The following is a 5,951-nucleotide window of genomic DNA, read 5'->3' as shown; positions in this document are numbered from 1 at the left end:
GTCTATTCTAAAAATGAACCATAAATGAAGAATCCTACTTGAATGCATATGTCATATACACTCAGGAACTCCTTAGACCATAAAACACCTATAGGCATGTTTCTAACACCTTCTTTTGAAGGAGCTAGAAAATATAATATGCATCACGACCAATTGAAGTTCATTTCAGGGATGTATAATCGTTTTCTTAGTGCTTGAATATTTTTCAAATATAATTCGCCCCTCTTAATATACGAACAATCATCTCAATAGATTTACTTATCAATAGATGCCAAAAACTCAATAAAATATTACAAATTTTCCTGCACAGAACTCTCAGAAAACTGAAATTCAAAGGAACTTAGAATCCTGAAAAAACACTCAGAACACACACATGCTTATCAAAAAGAGAATGGATAATCATTTGTGTTAAATCAATTACACAGAAACACTATACAGCAGTGAAGATCCCTAGACTTCATGAATATGAATCAACCTGGGTGAATCTCTGAAAAATATCATGTTCAAGGAAAGAACTCAAGGAAGACACTACAAACAGTATGATTCTTTTACATAACATTCAAAATCAAGCCAAACTTAAGAATATATTCTCTAACAGTAGAGTAGTGCTAGAAAACTCAGCATGAAATCAGTATAGTTGTCTCCTTTCATGAGTAAGGAAAGTACTGGTTGAAAACAGAAATCGAGTAGCATTCATTTACTTTTCCATTCCCTAACTCAGGGCCTCCTTCACAGGTATATGGCCCCAATCAATTGCACAGGGTCCTGGGGTCAGAAGTGCCCCATGCTAGGTTTAGAGGTCTGCTACTGCTGTCTTGAAATTCTGAAAGATTTAATCTTTGCATTTTTGTTTTGTATCTGGAGTGCAATGGACGAAGAGGCATGCATGTGCGTGGTCAGAGGAGATATGCACCGTATGCACTTCTGCCACTGTTGTTTGCTACCCAATAGCATACAATGCTCATGAAGCCCCTTGAGCACAGAATTTTGCTGGACTGGCAATAGGCGGAATTTGGTGAGATTCACAGTGTGCACAAAAGGAGGCTGTTACTTCTATGCCAAAGTGAGTGCTCTTGCAGCCCAGAGAGGCCACCCTTTGTGTCCAAGTTAGAACTTGCTTCAAATATAGAAAAGTAGCAATGACATTCTAAAAAAAATCCAAGAACAAACAAGAACTCTATCCTATCTCCTATTCTTCTTGACCTGTGAGGCAACCACTTATGCTGAAAATGATGCATAGAAGGGATGGGATGAGAGGGCAACCCAAGGCTCCCGTTCATTGCATGCCTTCCTTACACATCAGTGAACTGAAGGTACAGTGTTGCTAGAGTATGTCCATATCAAGAAGTGAAATAAAATCAGCTGAGTTCATTTTGTGTAGCACACTTCCCCTGTTCTGGTAAGAATGCAGTAGATACTTATGCATGTGCTACAAAATAACAGCTTGTGCAATTTCAGTGATTCTGAATACATGTTAACTGCTCAGATACTGGAGTTCAAAATTGGCATTGCAGAATATAAAGATAAAAATGGAAAACCTTGCCAGTGACTAAATATTTTAATTTTTCCTTACTTAGAATGACATCAAAAGAAATTTATTTTTTAAAGACATGACAAGTTGAGAAAGAGTAGAAGAAAAGGGGAAAACAGCTTTATATTTTCCTACTGTTAACAGTGCTATGAAATTGGCCAACTTTTTCTGGAAAGAGTCAAATAGTAAATATTTTCAGCTCTGCGAGTTATATAAACTCTGTTGCAGTAACTCAACTCTGCCATTGTAGCAAAAAAGCAGGCACACACAACACATAAATGAGTGGGTATGGCTGTTTTCCAATAAAACTTTATTTATAAAAACAAGTAGTGAGCCAGATTTGGTCCATGGACCATAGTTAGTCCATGGATGTGCTAAGGTAAGAAGTCCACTTACGATTTTGTTTTAAAACATTTCTGAATTTCAGGCTAACCAGGCATTTGCATGATGCTGGACAGTAATTGTAGGTATCATATTGATGGCAGTATTTTCAGTGTTTGGGAGTTACAGATGAAGGGATTGACTCAGGTAGTTCCAATATGGATCATTTATTCTGTCTTCATGCTGCTCTTTGGGCAAAGTATAGGAAAAATACCAGCGGTCTAGTGACACATAATTTCTGTTTCTAGTAGCTGTGGGGTTATAACTTTCTGAGAATTGTTTCTCTTAAAAAAAGACTTGAGAAAGTCACTCATACCTATGGCCAGTGGCATGAATGTTTCATGCCCTCCAACTTCAGAATGTAGACACTTTGTGCTTCTGTCATTTTAGTTCTATAGAAATACTGCAGTGTGATAGGAATACTGGATGCAGAGATTGAGACTCAGGATAGTAAATTTCTATACCTAGTGTAGTTTTGCTTTGGCTGAGGGAAAGAGTAAAACATATGGGTGTGTAAAACTAACCAGTGAAAGCATCGACTATCTTTTTTTTTTTCTTTAGGAATTCAGACCTGATGAAAGGGTCAATGAAGAAATGATGTTTTGATTTCCCAACAGGATTACCCAACATTTCTCTGACAGTACCTGCCAGTTACTTCTTTCCTAAAGATTTGTGGTGCCCAGAGAAAGTCTCTAGTTTAGCCAGAATTTCTTTATAATATCGCTGGTGTTGCCCCAGGGGTTTTAGCTAAGCAGTATCCATTTTGTGCAAGAGAGGCTGGTCAGGGCAACTTCCTGAACAATAAGCTGAGATGATCATGGGAAGGAAGGGACTTATCATGAAGGGACTGTTACAGAATTACAGAAAAAATCTTGCAGCAGAGCCAGAAACAACTCCAACCCTTGCTGGAAGTTCATCACGACACGTGAAAAAATTCCAAAGTTTGCCCCGAAATTCAACACTTTTAATATTACTTGTGGGATGCGTAGAAGAAAGCTGTTCCATTTATGTCTTTTGGAAGTTTGTAGGCATTATGGCATTATTTTTTTCATGCAAAGATGTTTTAACCTTAATAAGTTCAATACACATAAGTACTGCTAACAAAATGACTAGGCCAATTTTGAAATGTAAACTTCAAATGTAAAATCACGGGGTCTGAGCCTTGCTCAGAGTAGGAGTTTGCGCAGACACCAGCTAAGATTCCAGAATGACTACCATCTTGACTTACACTTTTAAAAATCTTCTCACTGCATCAAAATGGGCCCTCAGATTTTCCATAAGATCTAGCTGCCCCCGAGATCCAGACCAAAATGAAGAAGACATTAGCCAAACCCAATATGAGGAATGTTGTGGTGGTGGATGGCGTTCATACTCCATTTTTGCTGTCAGGCACTTCATATGAAGACCTGATGCCACATGATTTGGCTAGAGCAACACTTACGGGTTTGTTGTATCAGCCCAGTGTCCCCAAGGAAGTAGTTGATTATATCATCTTTGGTACAGTTATTCAGGAAGTGAAAACAAGCAATGTGGCTAGAGAGGCTGCCCTTGGAGCTGCCTTCTCTGACAAGACTCCTGCTCACACTGTCACCATGGCTTGTATCTCTGCCAATCAAGCCATGACCACAGGTGTTGGTTTGATTGCTTCTGGCCACCGTGATGTGTTCATGACAGGTGGTGTCGAGTTGATGTCCCATGTCCCTATTCGTCACTCAAAGAAAATGAGAAAACTGATGCTTGATCTCAGTAAGGCCAAATCTGTGGGCCAGTGACTGTCTTTAATCTCTAAATTCCAATTGAATTTCCTAACACCTGAGCTCCCTGCGGTTGCTGAGTTCTCCATCAGTGAGACCACAGGCCACTCGGCAGACCGACTGGCGGCTGCCTTTGCTGTTTCTCGACGGGAACAGGATGAATATGCACTGAGCTCTCACAGTCTGGCCAAGAAGGCATAGGATGAAGGACTCCTTTCTGATGTCGTAATCTTCAAAGTACCAGGAAAAAATACGGTTACCAAAGATAATGGCATCTGTCCTTCCTCACTGGAGCAGATGGCCAAACTAAAACCTGCATTTATCAAGCCCTGCAGCACAGTGACAGCTGCAAATTCTTCTTTGTTGACTGATGGCGCATCTGCAATGTTGATTATGGCAGAGGAAAAGGCTCTGGCCATGGATTATAAGCTGAAGTCGTATTTGAGGAATTTTATGTACGTGTCTCATGATCCAAAAGATCAACTATTACTCGGACCAAAATATGCGACTCCAAAAGTTCTAGAAAAGGCAGAATTAACCATGAATGATATTGATGCTTTTGAATTTCACAAAGCTTTCTCAGGTAAGAGTTTAGCAAATTTTGAAGTCATGGATTCTGATTGGTTTGCACAAAATTACATGGGTAGAAAAACCAAGGTTAGATTGCTTCCTTTGGAGAAGTTTAATAACTGGGGTGGATCCCTGTCCCTGAGACACCCATTTGGAGCCACTGGCTGCAGGTTGGTCATGGCAGCTGCCAACAGATTACGGAAGGAAGCAGCCCAGTATGCCTTAGCGGCTGCCTGTGCAGCTGGAGGGCAGGGCCATTCTATGACAGTGGAAGCTCATCCAAAATAATAGATCCAGAAGAAATGACCAGAAGTTTCTGTGCAACACTCACACTAGGCAATGGCATTTCAATGCATTCCTAAATGACATTTATAGTTCCTAGCTCCTCTTAGGAAAACAATTCTTGTGGCCTTCTGTTACATGCTTTGCACTTGAGCCTTGCCAGTGTTCTGAGCTTTTCAATAATCACAATTTACTGCTCTTTCAGGGATTTCTAAGCCACCAGAATCTCACACAGAGATGTGTAGGTGGTTGTTTTTGTTCTCTCTTGTCACTAAAGACTAAATGAGTGTTTGCAATTGGGAAAGAGGTCAGCTGAGATTAGGAAATCATCTTTGTAATATTTGCAAATTATACTTGTTCCTATCTGTGTCCTAAAGTGTTCTCTATAAAATACAAACCAATGTGCCTAAATTAACTTAATTATGGAAAAATAATTCAGAATCTAAACATCAATGAAAACTTACAAAAAATGTTTAGATACATAAATATCATGGTGGTCAACCGTAAAGTGGGGAAATATTGAAAAAAATGTAAAAACACACACATATATGCTAAAGTTATGTACATATATAAATTTATATATGTTTATATATAAATTAGTATATATAAAGTTTAAGTATATTATGTGTATTTACATATACTTACATATGCTTTTATTTAATATATAAATGAATATCCACCTCCATATTTAAATTACATCTTTAGGCTGGGCATAGCAGCTCATGCCTGTAAATCTCAGCACTTTGGGAGACCGAGGCGGACGGATTGCTGGAACTCAGAAGTTTGAGACCAGCCCATCGCTACCAAAATACAAAAATTATCCAGGCATGGAAGCTTGTGGTCCCAGGTCCTTGAGACAGAGACTGTGGGGGAGAATTGCTTAAGCCCCAGAAGTCTAGGCTGCAGCGAGCCCAGATTATGCCACTGCACTACAGCCTATACCACAGAGCAAGATCCTGTCTCAAATAAATAAAATAAATTACATCTTTATACATGTACCTGGTTTTGTGTAGTAAAATTATTGTATATATGTACCTAATAATATATACAATATACTTATATATCACTGCATTAGTCCATTTTCACACTGCTATAAAGAAATACCTGAGACTGGGTACTTTATAAAGGAAAGAGGTTTAATGACTCAAAGTTCCACATGGCTGGGGAGGCCTCAAGAAACTTACAATCATGGCGGAAGGTGAAGGGGAAGCAGGGCACGTCTTCTCATGGCAGCGGGAGGGAGAGAGATCAAGGAAGTGCCACACTTTTAAACCATCAGATCTCATGAGAACTCACTCACTATCATAAGAACAGCAATGGGGAAATCCACCCCTAGGATCCAATCATCTCTCACCAGGCCCCTCCCTGGACACACGGGGATTTCAATTCCAGAAGAGATTTGGGTGGGGACACAGAGCCAAACACTATCAATC

At 39.5% G+C, this 5,951-nt stretch overlaps 1 pseudogene; it reads left to right on the top strand.

The window, feature by feature from the left end:
* The first annotated feature begins 3,119 nt into the window (after window positions 1-3,119).
* LOC108513385 (trifunctional enzyme subunit beta, mitochondrial pseudogene) lies at window positions 3,120-4,524 on the top strand (annotated as a pseudogene).
* The last annotated feature ends 1,427 nt before the right edge of the window (window positions 4,525-5,951 follow it).

The sequence above is a fragment of the Rhinopithecus bieti genome, unplaced genomic scaffold (genome assembly GCF_001698545.2).
Source record: "Rhinopithecus bieti isolate Rb0 unplaced genomic scaffold, ASM169854v2 scaffold_32928, whole genome shotgun sequence".
NCBI classification, from domain to species: domain Eukaryota; kingdom Metazoa; phylum Chordata; class Mammalia; order Primates; family Cercopithecidae; genus Rhinopithecus; species Rhinopithecus bieti.
This window is presented reverse-complemented; position numbering and strand designations above follow the sequence as displayed.